We start from the raw sequence: 17,669 nt of genomic DNA, 5'->3' as shown, positions 1-17,669 counted from the left end.
ATATGTTTTAATTGAAAGCAAATCAACTCTGAGTCCTCCTCTCCTTTTCTAAAACCAAATTTGCAGCACTGCTTTATTGTAGTTTACTGTAGCTCCCTCTTCTTTACTTTTCTAGGGCTGAGATCCCAACATCAGGCTCCCTCTATTCACTATATAAGATCTAGTTACTAGCCACAGTCACTGCATACTTTGAAAAAAAAAAAAAGAAAAAAAAACATTGGTTAGGTCCTTTGCCAAACACCACACTTAACCCCCCTGTACACTTTCAACTGCTATGCTTTTGGAAGTCCTGGGGTCTCTGGGAATTCCTGGGCCTTAACTTGGTTACTTCTAACAACAGTTTCTTATTCTCAGTGAACTCCCCGTCTCACTCATGTTATTGTTACCCTTGGCAGAGATGGCTAATTGTCCCCCAGTATCCATTTTCACTCATTATTTGAAGTAGAATCCCCTCCTAACAGGTTTCAGCAAGGCACACCATTGGTCAGATAGAGACTACACTTTCCAGTTTCTTTTGTACCCACATAGGACCATTTGACCTAGTTCTGGCTCGTGATATTTAAGAGGAAACAATGTTTGCAACTTCTGAATCATGTCCTTCAAAAGGGGAGCTGTTTGCTTTCTGTTCTCTTTTTCACTTTCTGCTGGTTAGAAGTTCGTAATAACAGAATAGTCAACTTGGACCCATAAATGCTCACTAACTTGGGTCCCTTGATGGCCTGGTGCAGAGTTGCCTTCCTGACTTGGACTGGTGGCTGACCCATGGACTGTAAGATGACAGAGAATTGAACTTCTGTTTTATCTAAGCCACTGTTTGTGTGTTCTTTGTTATAGAAACTTAGCTTGTATTCTATATTATTGTTCTCTTCTCTCTGTCCCATACTGGTTAAGGCATGGAAAAAAGATCCTTTACATTGATTTTGTGAAAATGCTACTCAAACAGGATGTGATAGAAGTTGATTGAAGATTTGGGGATAACAGCATTAGTCACATTAGACACAGAACAGCTCTGCTGAGAGCCCAATACAGAATATTATATATCACTCTCTGTATGAAAGTATCCAAGTCATACCTGCTGTTATGGACTGAACTGTGTCCCCCAAAGAAATATTGAAGTCTTAACCCCTGGTACCTATGAATGTGACCTTATTTGGAAATAGGATCTTTGCTGATGTAATCAAGTTAAGGTGAGGTCATTGGGGTGGGCCCTAATCCAACATTATTAGTGTCCTTATAGAAGAGGAAAGCACTGTGTGGAGATTCAGACACACAAGGGGAACACCATGTGACCACCAAGGCAGGGATCACAGTGTTATAGCTGAAAGCCGAAGAACACCTATGATGGCCAAGGATCCTAGAAGTTGGAAAGAAGCAAGGAAATATTCTCCCCTACAGGTTTCAGAGCAAGCATAACCCTACCAATACCTTGATTTTAGACTTCTAGCCTCCAGAACTGTGAGACAATAAATTGCTATTGTTTCAGGTCACCCAATTTGTGATGCTTTGCTATGACAGGCCTGATAAACTAATACACAGCCACCAGAAGTGTCTCCCAGGCCAGCTATTTTCTTCCTAATGTCCTTAAGCCTCTCATCAAGATGGCATTCCTGTCTCTCCCGAAAATATTCTGTCTTCCCAACTCCCCAGTGTTCTTCTATAGCAAAGAGAAAACAGAGATTCCAGAATCCCATTTCAGTTTGCATAATTCTGAGACAAAATTTCTAAAGTTTCGTTTATATGAAGTTGCTAACAACAATAAATATACCAATTGTATTGTAGCTGTGATTAAGAAAATTTTTAGTTTCTCCAAAATATCCCCAAGCATACTTTGGCACATGCTTCTTTTTCTTTACTGGTGCCATTCCTACAATAATGCCAGAATTTCCAAGTTCAAAATAATATGTTTTCATACCCCAGTGAAGTAACCATATGTGTGTATATATATATATGTGTGTGTGTATATGAATATGATGTAGCCATATATATATGTGTGTGTATGTCCATATATACACACATATACGTATATATACAATAAAATATTTTATATATGTGCTATATATAATATTATATACATATATATTTTATTATATATATTTTACTGTGAAAAAAATCAATTATTTTCAAAACCTAATATTTGGTATGACTTTGGCTTTCTAAATAAATACACATTTCTTGAGCTGAATAAAGCTGAATTGGATTGAATTGAACCAAATTGAATCAAATTAAATTGTGGAACTATGCTTCACTTATTTGGTGAAGGTGAGCCATAGAATAGAATTAAAAACTTAACTTTAAAAAATAGTCTGTTTGGGGGAATTCCCTGGTGGTTCAGTGGTTAGGACTCCACGCTTCCATATATTTTTTTTTCTGTTTTTATCATGGACACACTGTTATTATTAAATGATCTGTTCATTGCTGTCCTGTTACTTCATCATTGTTCTATGTTAGAATCTTAGCAGCTAAAGATAAGTTTATTTTATTCCCTGGTGATGTCTTTTTTTAGCTACTGACATCAAAGTGATGCGTATTATACAGTCTGCTCATCAGAATGAAAGTCAAAGTTCTTCTTGGATATTTTCTGATCTCCATTTTTGTGTAGTTGAGCTAAAGTTACATAGCATCCCTGTGCTGTAAAGTGCTGATTATGTCAATGTCCTGTAACTTTTAAAACAAGTAAGACCAGAACATAGCAGACAGTTGTGGTACTAGAAATGGAATGCTCAGTTATGCAAAAAACAAGTAAATGATATTTTTTCTTCTCACTTCATATTCTGACAAAGCTGGAGACCAACAGCATTTCAGTTCCACTTCGATAGGCTTTGGATCTCTCTATTGTGTAAATAAATATATGTAAACAGGTGTATATATAAATTTAAATGTTGTTTACAATTCTCATCTCCCTCTTCCTATCTCTAATCATTCAAAATAATATTTTCTTATTTATGAGAATATGATTTCCTTAGAGGAAAAATGCCACCAGACTCATTCATAGGCATAATTGTTTAGTAGAAAAAGTTTGTGGTTTGCCCCAATATACACTTTCCATTTGTCCCCTCCCCTTCCATGTGTCTACTATTTTTTGTGTGTGTGTGGTACGCGGGCCTCTCACTGTTGTGGCCTCTCCTGTTGTGGAGCACAGGCTCCAGATGCGCAGGCTCAGCGGCCATGGCTCACGGGCCCAGCTGCTCCGTGGCACATGGGATCTTCCAGGACCGGGGCACGAATCCGTGTCCCCTGCATTGGCAGGCGGACTCTCAACCACTGCGCCATGAGGGAAACCCCATGTGTCTACTCTTTTGATCAGGACCATCTTCATCACCTGTAGCCATTTATCACCCTCAACCTGGGTCTATAACTCTGCACATCCATGTCTTTCTGGACCCTTTCCTTCATCACTTCCACATTTCCATGAAGTTACTTATTTTCTGCTCCATTTTCTTAGGTCCCGAATTTTCTTATCCTTCACAAAATTCTCAAGAGAGTTTTCTACATGCACTTATTTTCTCTACATCTGCCACTAACTCTCTAACACATTTCCAGGATAACTTCTTTCTTATCACTTCATTAGAATTGCTCTCATGGAGGCCATTGATGACCTCCATCGCCAAAATGTAAAAGATATTTTTCAGTTCTTCTGGGGGCTGACATCTCAGGCACACCCAAGATAATCCACTGTTCCCCTTTTCTTTAAACGATCCCTTCCCTTGGCTTTTATGACCCAACACTGCCCTGATTGAAATGTATCAGGATTCTTTTCTTCTTGTTCTCTACTCTCTCTGTGTGATCTTCCTACACTCGTGCCTTCTGTTACATCTAAAATTATACATTCATGCAATGACATGCCCCATGATGGAGGGAACATGGTATAGCCAGAGACTGGTTGAGCAGAGGAAGTTAAGATTATAAAACCAACAGTAGTAATGAGGCTCTAGCATGCTGAGAAATAAGAATAAATTTTTTATGAAATGATGACAAATAGGAATAGCATCCAATGTGGGTAAAGAGTAAGGAGATAAAGGAAGAGAAGGAGGAAGGATTGGCAGAGCTGGCAGGAGCGGGAATAGTGAGGTAGGGGTTTATGTTGCCTTTTCCCTCTCTCTTGCTGTCTCACACACCTTGCCACCAATGAGCTCTAAAAAAGAGATGATAATTATAGACAAGGACCAGGAACAGGTAAGCTAGGTAAGCAGAGAACAGCGATAAGGAGCTAAAAGAGGGTGATATGATCTAGGATCTGCAAAAGAAAAGGAGGAAAAGGAACCAAAATCAATTTGTGGAAGCAGCATCTGCAATAGTAAAAGGGCATCTCTGCTGGAGTATCCAATTATATGTGAGAAGTACATTGTGTGTTAATTAGGGTAATGCCAGCAGTTGGAACAAATGAATTCCAAAGTGTATAATGGCTCATGCACAAGAGAAATTTGTTTCTCATTTAGGTAAAGACCAAAACAAGTATTCCCGTCTAAGGGACAGCCCCCTTCAAACAGGGACCCAGGATTCTTTATATTTTGGCTTCTCCATCTTCAAAACATGGCTTCCAAGTTCGCTGTGCCCATCTGCCTCAAGCCAGCGGAAAACATAAGAGTGTGGAAACTCATGCCTGGGAAGATGTCACGGGCCAGGTGTGGAGGTAGAACACATTTCAGTGACCAAAATTCAGTTACATGGCCGGACCTAACCGCAAGGAAGACTGGGAAATATAATCTGACCACATGCTCAGGAGGGAAAGGAAAACAGCTAAGTGAACACCTAGTAAGTCTCTGACACACATTGTAAAATGAGAATGTGTGTGCTTCTAGAAAGAGTGCACTTTAAGTATAATGTGTTCATCAGCGGCCAGTGATTTATTTCCAACCCCCCAAAAATGGTCAGAAGAACCTAAGGGCAAGACGGGAATAAAGATGCAGACCTACTAGAGAATGGACTTGAGGATATGGTGAGGGGGAAGGGTAAACTGGGAAAAAGTGAGAGTGGCATGGACATATATACACTACAAAACGTAAAATAGATAGCTAGTGGGAAGCAGCCGCATAGCACAGGGAGATCAGCTCGGTGGTTTGTGACCACCTAGGGGGTGGGACATGGAGGGTGGGAGGGAGGGAGACACAAGAGGGAAGAGATATGGGGATACATGTATATGTATAACTGATTCACTTTGTTATACAGCAGAAACTAACACACCATTGTAAAACAATTATATTCCAATAAAGATGTTTAAAAAAAAAAAAGCAATGGCATGTTGAGATGCTGCAATGAAAATGGGTCCACCGAGCCCATTTATATATTCTTGAAATTGAGGCACCCAACATAGTTCTGTCTTAAGTCCTAGTGCAAAACAGCATGTCACGTTTGATATGTTCCCTGTTATCCATCATGCAGCATCATTGTGTATGCAGGGATATTTGGTAGTGTGCCTTTCTTTGTGTGTTTTCCAATTCCAAGTCCCCCCCAAAAGTCCTTTAACTTCTAAAACAATGGCTCTCCATCCCCAAGATTTTAGACTTCTTTGCACCTCAAAGCCACATCTGTCAAAGGATTAACTGAGAAACAAAGAAAGCACCAGGAATTCATTAGCTCTAGAAAGAAATCACCCGGCCACTTCTTCAGTTGCAAATGCCATCATTCTCCTATGGTGATAGCAGATCATTTGAAACCGTTTCTCACTAACTGAGATGACAATAAACACAAGTTAGCCCTGCTGGCTAATTTTCTCTTTTATGTGGATATTTCGCCATGAGGCATTAACCTTTCCCAGTAAACAGGACATTTTGGAATTATATATGGTGAAAACATACAGCAGTTGGTATGTGTTTATTACCAGTGGCATTCGTATATGTTTAGATGAGCAATTGACTAGCATGCCCTGCACAGAGAAAGTGTTATTAGAGATATTAGTTGAGTGAATTAGGACTTAGAGTAGCATGGTGTATCTTTCACTGGCTGGGAAATAGATTTGGGGCATTTACTTGTATGTATTGCTAAATGTAGTATAATTCATAAGCAAAGATCTTTGGTACTTTTGTGTATATATCAACTGCACTTACTAAAATAAAGCTGATCTTTCTCAATATTAAAACATAGAAATAAGGAAAGGGATGAAATTCCAGAAATGAGGAGTTCAATGACAAAGAAAATCAATGCTTACACATGCTAAAAAAGACATCCTTGTCTTTCAATTATTTCTTCATTCAATAAATCTTTCAAGGTCCTATAGAACCTTGTTAATCAAAGTGCAGTCTACAGGGCAGCAACAGGGGCAAACCTTACAGCCTGTTAAAAATGCACCATCTTAGGGTCCAGCTCAGATTTCCTGAATCTGGCATCTCATGGGTAGAAGCCAAGGGTACTGTGAAGCATCCTACAAGGCACAGGACAGTCCCCAAAACAAAGGATTATACTGCCCCAAATGTTAATGGGACACTGGTGAGAAGCCAAACTTTAGCATGTATTAGAATGACGTAGAAGGCTTGTTAACATGCAGATTGCTGGGCTCACTCCCAGAGTTTCTGATTATAGGTCTAGGGTAAGGTTTGAGAATTTTGTTTCTAGTAAAGCCGCTAGATAATTCCAGTGCTACCAGTCCTGAAGCCATACTTTAAAAAACACTGGTACAGAGTGATGGGAGATACTACTTGGCCCATGGGGGCCTTTTGCTTTAGCCTCCTCATGGCTCTGGAAACTCCTGGCAAGTTAACTAGAACCTGAGGTGCCTTGATGGTTATAGGTTGACAAGAGAAGCTGAGGGTCGCTTGAGGTGCGGGGGGTGTGTGCAGACAGGACTGAGTCAACAGAGAAAATACAGTGCCGTTGTCATTTACAGATGATACCAGATGGCAGCTAAATTCAGAGTCCAGACTGCCTGAAGGGCTTGCTAATTACAAGAGACTTCAGCTGCAGGAAACACCCTAATCACCCCAATGGCAGCTGGGCAGCCCCAGGGAAGGCAAGATTGCCAGTAAAAATTTTTGTGTAATCTAAAGTAGGACTCGAAGGGTAAAAATGACAAGTTCAATTTGGACCATATTTAACAGAGAAGAGAGGGAGAGGGAGAGGGCAGCATATTTATGATGGGGTTGGTAGGGAGTGAACAAGCAGGACAGTTCTGTTCCATAGGAGTCAGCATGGAGGATGACGCACAGCTGGAGTCCAGGCTGGGCCCCTGAGAGACCACCCCTCTCACACATGTCCCAGGCATCCCTGTGCACCACACCCTGTAGGATGGCCAGGGCTGGTTCTACAACCAAGACTCGAAGGTGGAATTTGTGGTTCCGACTTACACCTGCTGGATGCCCTCTGCTTCTTGTTATTTCTTTCCAAAAAAATGCTATTGATTTCTCACCCTTTCGGGAGGAAGGAAGACATCTTCTGCTTTGTTTAATCAGCTAACTGCCTTTCTTTGGTTGGCAACGAGCACTGAGATAATTTGGTTCTACGGGCAGCATTTAGCAAAACCCCAGGATTGTGAATGAGGAAAAAGCAGCAGGGAGGGAACAACTACCCGAGCAGCTGTTTCTGGGCTACACCCCAACTCGGGGTTTGGGCCAACTTCATGATATTCTCCTCTGCTGGAAACTTTAACAAAATTTCCTTAAAGTGGGAGTAAATTGGAGAAATGCACCTAAAATAAAATTGTTTACATTTTAATATAGTGGGATACAAGATGTTTAAATCGACTTTTTTTGAAATTTGATTTTACAACAGTAACAATAAAAAAGGAGGAATAGAATTCCAAGTGTATTCACATTTGAAAACCACTTCAGACTTTATTTTATGCCTCTCTCTTCTCCCCTGTAATTTTGCAAAGGGTGTACAGAGAGATACAATCCATTTCTGGAGAGAAAACATTAATAAATAGTCCTTCCCAGTCTCTGGGCCCCTTTCAGTGCATGCCCAATACGGCACAGTCCCAATGGTACAGCCGGGGGCCCCTTTCCTGTCTCCGTCTCATTCTTCTTCCTTTCTGCAATACTGCTAAGATTCTGATCACACCCTTCATCCCAGGAGGGTGGGGATAAAGTTCCTATGCAGCCACCTTGCTCATAGGCTCCCATCTTTCAGATTCTTCATAAACGTGACTCTACCAATCAAATTAAGCTTTCTCTTGTTAACATGGAGCGGTGAATTCATAGCTCATAGTTATGTTAAACCCTCCTTTCCTATAATCTTGAAGAGCAGTTTCTGGTCCAGAATGTGGAAGTCGCAACTCTGTCCTAACAACAAGGAAAAAGCTGAACAAACTGAAAAAAAACAACTCCTCTTAGATCCATAAAAGAAGTGAGGTCACAGCACAAACCGTTGGCCCCAAATTGGAGAGACTGACAAGGGATGACAGAGAATCACAATTTACTGGCACAGAAACCTCCCTGGGAACCAGAACAGGGGTATCAACGTGAAGAGATGAGTAAAGGAGAAGGGAGAGACCCCAGTCTACCAGCCTTTTATTCAGCCATACACCCCCTTTTTACTTCCTGCCCACTTCCCCACCCCTGCTGCAGATACACTGAGTGTTTCACTGTGGCTACTAAAACCCTGAGTTTATAATTTTGGGGTCGATATTAAAGGGCATTCTTTACATGAAAATTGTACTTTGACCAGTGTTTTCCTTTGCAAGACCTTCCTAAAATTATAGTCATTTTTCTGCGGGAGCAAACTTTTTTCACTTAGAGACAAAAACTTGGTCCTCAACTGATGGACAAAACAGCATCAAATTCTCCCATCAAGTCCTTACTGTAAAACTCTATTTTTAAGATCTCTATTTGGTGTGCAACCAATCCCCATGTTCATATGTTGTTTACCCTGGAAATCACACCATGGGTACCAGAAAAGCTTCCACCTCCTTTGTGGGCATGTGCACATTGTAGAGGTGTCCAGACAACTGGAAACTCAGCAAGTCCTGAATTGCAGCTGCTACCAAACTCAGGTTGCCTTGGAATTTCAATATTTTGTTAATAAAAACACAGAGCTCACAGTTATCCATAGGATTTAATTATAAACACATTACACACATATCAATATAGCAAGCTTGAACTTAATTTTTAATAGACACAATGCAATTTTATGATAATTATAAAGAGAATTCAGGGTAACTTCTCTATGTTGCCACATGTCTAATGCCGTTAAGCAAAAGTATTGAGCTAAGATGCAACCAATAAAGCTTCAAATTTTAGGCTATTTTTATTTTGCAATTAAGAGATCTAAAAGTACGATCTTACCCTATCCCAAAGGTATGGATACATTTAAAATTCTCCATTCTCTTTATTAAAGATGTTCAGTTACCTGCAGTAGGTTTCCTGAGTCCTGGCTTTGGAGCTTACATATTTAAATGTTGTATTATGAATTCATCTCTGTATATTTCCTTTGTCTCCCTAACTCCTTCATACAGTCTCCCTCTAATTAGGGGGAAGAACTCATAAAGTTATGCTTAGTTCGAGAACCACATGGAAGGCAGAATAGTGACTCAGAAGAAGCAAAAGGAAGTCATTAATGGTGCCCAGCCAAGTTTAGAGTTCTGAGAATTTATAGTACTTAAATAATGTTCAAGCACATGGGAACATTTCTTTAGAATAAGACGCATAAATCATTTTGTAGCAGCTCAAAAAGTTTTGTTCTAGTCATCCCCTTGAAATAGAAAAATTTTACGAGACTAATAGGCATAAAGTATTTTTGTGAAAGAGAAACTTGCTTTAGAAACTAAGAAGGAAGAGGGAGGCTTTACTAGAAGCACTGATGTCTCAGTATTAACCACTAACCATTTGAAAGTATTTAAGAATTCTTAACAGTAGCTTGGTACATAACAGAGATGAAAAATACTTTCATAAGGCACAGTGAGATAAAACAGTGGCTGGGTATGGTAATTTTCCCCAGAGGCTTAATTTTCTTACTTTTGTGAATCCAAATCTTTATTGTAGACCATATCCCTGGGTGGATTTGATGTTTCAATCTTTATGGCTAAGGATAATTGACTTTAAAAAAAAAGGAATAATTTTGACCTTGCACCTACATATGCACATTCACAATTTTGTAGCAAAAATGAGAAGTTTTACCAGAAGTCCATGTATTGCCCATTAAAATGGTAAGGCGAAAAGATAAGAGAGGAAAATGTGTTTTAAATTCAAATCATCCAATAGTGATTCTACCTGGCTTTTTCCTAAGATTTCCCTGTAGTCCCTCAAAGGCTTCCTCTAAACTTCCTTCTCTTCCACCAGGAAGATATGTCAGCTTCCTTCCTTCCTCTCTTGGTTTCTCTTAAAAACTGCTTTTTTCCCCCCCGTCTAATGGCACTTTCGTTTTCTTTAATTGAAGTATAGTTGCTGTACAATATCATATGTTACAGGTGTACAATATAGTGATTCACAATTTTTAAGGTTGTGCTCCATTTATAGTTATTATAAAATAGTGGCTATATTCCCCATGTTGTACAGTATATCCTAGTAGCGTATTTCATACCTAATAGCTGTACCTCTCACTCCCCTACCCCGATCTTGCCCCTCTTCCCTCTCTTCTCCCCACTGGTAACCACGAGTTGGTTCTCTATATCTGTAAGTATGCTTCTTTTTTATTATATTTACTAGCTTGTTGTATTTTTTAGAGTCCATATATAAGTGATAGCATACAGTATTTTCTTCCTCTGTCTGACTAATTTCATTCAACATAATACCCTCCAAGTCCATCTATGTTGTTTCAAGTGGCAAAATTTCATTCTTTTTTTATGGCTGAGTAGCATTCCATTGTGTGTGTGTGTGTGTGTGTGTGTATCACATCTCTTCATCCATTCATTTGTTGATGGACACTTAGGTTGCTTCCATATCTTGTCAATTATAAATAATGCTGCTATGAACATTGGAGTGCATATATCTTTTCAAATTAGCGGGGTATTTTTTAGGGTATATGCCCAGGAGTGGAATTGCTGGGTCATATGTTAGTTCGAGTTTTAGTTTTCCAAGGACTCTCCATACTGTTCTCCATAGTGGCTGAAGCAATTTACATTCTCACCAACAGTGCAAGAGGGTTCCCTTTTTTCCACACCCTCTCCAGCATTTATTATTTGTGTTCTTTTTGATGATAGCCACTCTGACAGGTTTGAGGTGGTATTTCACTGTGGTTTTGCTTTGCATTTCCGTGATTATTAGCAATGCTTTCTTCTTTGACATTTTGCCTCAAGCCCTGGGTAACATGTAATTTTCATTGACATAGAGAAGGGGCACCAAAAAGAGAGCAGATAGAAAAGGGAGGACCACCTGAATGTGTTTCTGCAGACACTGCCTCTCTGAAGAGTGCTGGCCTTAAAGGTTCAAGCCAATGCTGTCTGAGCACTATGTGCTAAGCACTGTTCCAGGTGTTTTGTATCGATTCACTTAGCACTCATGAACCTCGAGGAGGTGGGTACTTGTTATTCCTATTTTACAGATGAAGAAACTGAGACACAGAGAGGCTAAATGATGCTTATTAACTAAGGTGTCTGCCTAGAGGTATCTGGAAGTCAGTGATTCCTGAAGCTGATTTCCACAGTTTCATTTTACTTTTTCTCTTTAACTGAGGGAAGAAGAAGAAGAAGAAAAAAATGAGAATTCAAGCATGTACATGACTAAAAGGAGATATAGCAAACAAACCTCACACCCCTAAACCACGACAAGAGGGTTTCACACAGTGTAAGAACGTCTACCAATTAAAACAAAACAGACGATTTTTATCAGCATTTGTTTTTCTTCAGGATGTAGTTCAAACAGATTACCTAGTTCCTGAGCTACGGGGTCAGTTTCCACATCTATAAAATGAGTATACCAATAAATCATTCCTGCCTGGTCTACCTCCTGGAGTTGCTGAGAATCATGTGAGATAAAGTATGTAGAGATCTGTCATCACAATGTGGTATAAGTTCCTCTTCCACATTATAAAACATTTCCCCTAGGAAGTTTCAGATTCAGTGTTGATGCAGGGGACTGCCTAGATAAGATTCCTTAATTGTAATAATGGTAACAAATAATTGTGGAGTACTTCCCATGTGCCAGACACATCCACGTGTATTAATTTATTTAATTCCCCAATAATCTTATGAGGTAGGTACGATTATCATCCCCACATTACACATGGGAAAATGAAGGCATGGATAGGTTACTCTGCCCAAGGTCACATTGCTAAGAAGAAAGAGGGCACAGTTCCTCCCCCAAGCATTTAGAGTCTCTGCCTAATAGAGATTTCAAGAAGTCCTTAGTACTTGGTAAATTTTTAAAGGATAAAATCTCTTATAAACTAGATTATAAATGAGCATATTATGGAAGCCTAATAAATGAGAAACTAAGATTTTAAGAGTCAGGTGCCATTCTATAGGCATTTGTTGAATACCTACTTACTGTCGGGAATATAATCATGTGTTCCTGACCTTGAGAAGTTTAAAGTCTAGTAAGAATGATAGACTGTTAAATAAATCATATCAATAATATATGACAATATTGTAGGTAAGTAAAAAGAATTATACACACCCACTTGTCATGGTGCATAATCCTTTTTGTATGTTGCTGGACTCAGTTTAATAGAATTTTGTTGAGGCTTTTCACATCTACATTTGCAAATGCATACTGGTCTGGAGCTTACTTTTATTTTGATATAACTGTCCAGTTTGGGTATTAGGCTAATGCTGACTTCAGAAAATAATTTAGGAAGTGTTGCCTTCTTTTCCTTGGAAGAATTTGTGATGGATGGGGTTAACTCTTCTTTAAACTTTTGGTAGAATTCATTAGTGAAAATAGCTTTTCTTTCTTCTTTTCTTTGATTATTAATTCAGTCTCTTGTTATAAGTCTACTCAGATTTTCTGTTTCTTCTTGAATCAGTTTCAGCAGTTTGTGTCTTTCTAAGCATTTGTCTATTTCATCTAGGTCACATAATTTGTTGACATATAACTGTTCATAATATTCCCTTATAGTTCATTTATTTCTGTAAGGTCAATAATAATGTCTCCCCTTTCATTCATGATGTTAATCATTTGAGTCATCTATATTTTATTCTTTTTTTTTTCTTGGTTTGTCACATTTATTGTTTTTTTTTAAATAACTAAGTTCTGGTTTTATTGATTTTTCTATTCTCTATTTCAACTATTTTCTTCCTTCTGCTTGTTTGAGTTCTGTTTCTTCTTATTTTTCTGATTTCATTAGATGGAAAGTTAGGTTATTAATTTAACATCTTTCTTTTTTTTAAAATATGGATGTATACAGCTATAAATTTCCCTCTAGGCATTGTTTCTGCTACATTATATGTTTTGGTGTGTTGTATTTTTGTTTTCATTCATCATGTTTTCTAATTTCTCCCGTGATTTATTCTCTGAACCACTGGATGTTTAATTTCCACATATTAGTGAATTACCCAAATTTATTTCTGTTATTGATGTCTAATTTCATTCCCTTGTGGTTGGATAACATATTTTGTATGATTTCAATAATTTTATATTTATTGCATCTGGTTTTATAGCTTAGCATATGGTCTATCCTGAGAGAATGTTCCATGGGCATGAGATATTTTCTTAGTGTTTGTGCTGAGGCTTACTGTTGACACCTTAATTTATAACAATCTTTTCTGGATTAATAACAACTTAATTACAATGATACATGAATACTTTGCTCCTGTATAGCTCCATTCCTTCCCCCCACCTTTGTGCTATTAGTGTCACACAACTACACCTTTATACATCATGTGTACAACACTCTTTTATAATTACTCCTTTATGCTATTTTCCTTTAAATCAGGCAGGAGAAGGAAAGTTTTTTAAGCAAGACATACATTTAAATTGTCCTTTATATTTACTTATACAATTACAGATTTATCAATGCTCCCTACTTCTTCATTTGAATTCGAGTTACTGTCTAGTGTCTTTGCACATCAACCTGGATTATTTCCTTTAGTATTATTTATAGGGCAGGTCTGTTAACAACCTATTCTCTCTGTTTTTGTTTACATGGGAATGAATACCTTAATTTTTCCTTCTTTTTTGAAGGATCATTTTGCAGGATATATAGAATTATTAGTTGACAGTATTTTTTTCAGCAGTTTTAATATGTCATTGACTGCCTTGTGGCTTTCATAGTTTGCAATGAGAAATTGTTTCTTCATCTTATCAAGGATGACTTATACATGATGAGACACATTCTTCTTGCTGCTTTCATTTCTCTCTTTGATAGTGTGATTTTTTTTTTAATTTTTTAAATTTTTTGGCTGCCTTGGGTCTTTGTTGCTGTGTGTGGGCTTTCTCTGGTTGCGGCAAGCAGGGGCTACTCTTCGTTGTGGTGCGTGGGCTTCTCATTGTGATGGCTTCTCTTGTTGAGGAGCACAGGCTCTAGGCACGCAGGCTTCAGTAGTTGTGGCCTGCAGGCTCAGTAGTTGTGGCTCGCGGGCTCTAGAGTGCAGGCTCAGTAGTTGTGGTGCATGGGCCTAGTTGCTCTGTGGCATGTGGGATCTTCCCAGACCAGGGCTTGAACCCGTGTCCCCTGCATTGGCAGGCGGATTCTTAACCACTGTACCACCAGGGAAGCCCTGATGGTGTGATTATAATGTATGTAGGTGTATGCGTTTCTACAAGTTTATTCTATTTGGGGTTAATTTAGCTTCTTGCATGTGTAGATTAGTATTTTTCATAAAATTTGAGAAATATTTGGCCATTATTTTCTCAAAGATTCTTTTTGCTGCTTTCTCTCTCTTTTCTGGGACTCCCACTATGTATATTTTGATACACTTTATGGTTTTCCACAGGTCTCTGAGATCTGTTTATTTTTATAAACTAATAGATTTTCTTTTTTTAGAGTAGTTTTAGGTTTACAGAAAATTGAGTAGAAAGCATAAAGACTTTCCATATATCTGTTCATCTTGGCTTCCCACACACAGTTTACCCTATTAGTAACATCTTGAATTAGTGTGGTACACTTGTTACAACTGATAAGCCGATATTGATACATTATTATTAACTAAAGCTTACATTAGAGTTCATTCTTTGAACTGAGCATTTTAGGGTTTTAGCAAATGTACAGTGATATGTATCCAGCATTACAGTATTATACAGAATAGTTTCATCTCCCTATTCATCCTCCCTCCTTCTCCCTAGACCACTGGTAACCAATGATTCTTTTACTGTCTCCATAGTTTTGCCTTTTCCAGAGAGTCATATAGTTGGAATCACATAGTACATATTACGTAGCATTTTCAGATTGCCCTTTTTCACTTACCAATGTACATTTAAGATTCCTCCATGTCTTTTGTGGCTTGATAGCTCATTTCTTTTTATTATTGAATGATATTCCATTGTATGGATATACCACTGCTTATTTATCTATCACCTACTGAAGGACATCCTGGTTGCCTCCAAGTTTTTGACAATTATGAATAAAGCTACTGTAAATATTAGTGTGCATTTTTTTTACGTGAATATAGTTTTCAATGTATTTGGATAAATGCCAAGGAGAACCATTGTTGAATTACATGATAACAGTATTTTTAGTTTTGTAAGAAACTTCCAAACTGTCTTATCATTTTGCACTTTCCTCAGCAATGAATGAGCGTTCCTGTTGCTCCACATCTTCACCAGCGTTTGGTTTTGTGAGTGTTTTGGGGTCATAGCCATTCTTATAGGTATGTAGTGATATCTCGTTGTGTTCATTTGCAATTCCTTAATGACATATGAATTTGAGAATCCTCTCATATGCACACTCACCATCTGTATCTCTTCCTTGATGAGGAATCTGTTCAGATTCTTTGCCCATTACTTATTGGGTCATTTGTTATAATTATTGAATTTTAAGTGTTTTTTTGTATATTTTGGATACCAGTCCTTTATCGTATGTGAATTTTGAAAAGTTTTTCTCAGTCTGTGGCTTACCTTTTTATTCTCTTAATGGCATCCCTTTGTAAAAATTATTTATTTATTTATTTATTTAATTTGCCTGCGCCAGGTGTTAGTTGCGGCACACGGTATCTTTAGTTGCAGCATGTGGCATCTCGTTCCCTGACCAGCAATTGAACCTGGGCCACCTGCATTGTGAGCACGGAGTCCTAACCACTGGACTACCAGGGAAGTCCCAATGGCATCCTTCATAGAGCAAAACTTTTTAATTTTAATGAAGTCCAACTTCAAAAAAAACAACTTACCATTTTTTTTTCTTTCATGAATCATGCTTTTGGTGTTGTATCTAAAAGTCCATTTCCAAGTTCAGGGACACCTAGATTTTCTTTTATGTCATCTTCTAGTTTTATAAGTTTGCCTTTTACATTTAGATCCATGGGTCGTCTCTCCATTCATTTAGATCATCTTTGATTTCTTTCATTGGAGTTTTATAGTTTTCCTCATATAGCTCTTTTACATGTTTTGTTAGATTTGTATCCAAGTGCTTCTCTCTTTTTTGTGTGTGCTAATATCAATGATATTGTGTTTTTTAATTTCAAATTCCAAATGTTCATTGCTGGTATATAAGAAAACAATTGATTTTTATATATTAATCTCCTATCCTGCAACCTTGCTGTAATTGCTTATTAGTTCCAGGAGGTTTTTTCATTAATTATGTGACATTTTCTACATAGGCAATTATGTCATCTGCAAACAAAGTTTTATTTCTTCTTTCCCAGTCTGTATGCCTTTTATTTCCTTTCCTTATCTTACTGCATTAGCTAGAACTTCCAGTACAGTGTTAAATGGGAGCAGTGAGAGGGGACATCATTACCTTTTTCCCAGTCTTAAGAGAGAAAGCATTCCTCTTGTCACCATTGAGTCTGGGGTTATCCATAAACTTCTTGTGATGTTCTTTATCAAGCTGTTTATTTTTTCATTGTTCTTTTTCGTTTCTATTCCTTAAACCAGCTAATCTCAATTGACCAGACTATCTTCAAGTTCTCTGATTCCTTTTTCTGCCAGGTCAATTCCGCTATTGAACCTCTTCAGTAAATTGTACTTTTCAACTCCAAATTTCTTCTCTATAGTTTATATCTCTTTATTGATAGTCTCCACTTGGTTAGAAAATCCTGCTCAGAATTTATTTTAGTCCTTTAGACATTATTTTCTTTTGTTCTTTGAACATATTTATAATAACTGATTTAAACTGTCTAGTAAGGTTGACATCTGGCCTTCTTAGGAATTGTTTCTATTGATTGCCTTTTTTCCCTGTGTGTGGCTCATACCTTCCTGTTTCTCCAGATGTCTCATAATTTTCTGTTGAAAATTGGACATTGTAATTAATATACTGTGGCAACTCTAGAAATAGGATTTCCTCTCTTTCCCAGGGTTTGTTGTTAACTTTCCCAATTTCTTTTCTTTGACATGTGTGACCACTGAAGACTCTGGTCAGTTAGCTTAGTGGTCAGCTAATATTTGGACAGAAATCTTCTTAAATACCTTGATCCATAAGTTTCACAGCCTTTGCTAATGTGTTTTGTATGAGTATTAGAGCACATGTTCAACATGCCTTAATCTTTCATTTATATTTGTGCTAAGCTTCAAGGTCAGCCAGAGGTGAAAGATGGTGATGTCTTAGGGTTTTCTTGGGCATGTGCACAGCCCTGCACTTGTGCATGATCTTCTAGCATCGCAGGATTATATCAGAGCATTTCAAAGTCTCCTTTGGATATTTCACACCCAGATTCTGCCTTAAAGTTGTTTGGTCTACCTCTTGTTTGCCCAAAATATTATTTCTGCCTCAAG

General features: G+C 38.0%; 1 non-coding gene across 1 annotated transcript; it reads right to left on the bottom strand.

Annotated features, from left to right (window-relative positions):
* Window positions 1-15,979: 15,979 nt before the first annotated feature.
* Window positions 15,980-16,052, bottom strand: TRNAV-CAC (transfer RNA valine (anticodon CAC)). Its single transcript has one exon. It is a non-coding gene; the product is annotated as a tRNA-Val (tRNA).
* Window positions 16,053-17,669: the final 1,617 nt, after the last annotated feature.

This window comes from Lagenorhynchus albirostris, chromosome 18 (genome assembly GCF_949774975.1).
Source record: "Lagenorhynchus albirostris chromosome 18, mLagAlb1.1, whole genome shotgun sequence".
NCBI lineage: Eukaryota > Metazoa > Chordata > Mammalia > Artiodactyla > Delphinidae > Lagenorhynchus > Lagenorhynchus albirostris.
This window is presented reverse-complemented; position numbering and strand designations above follow the sequence as displayed.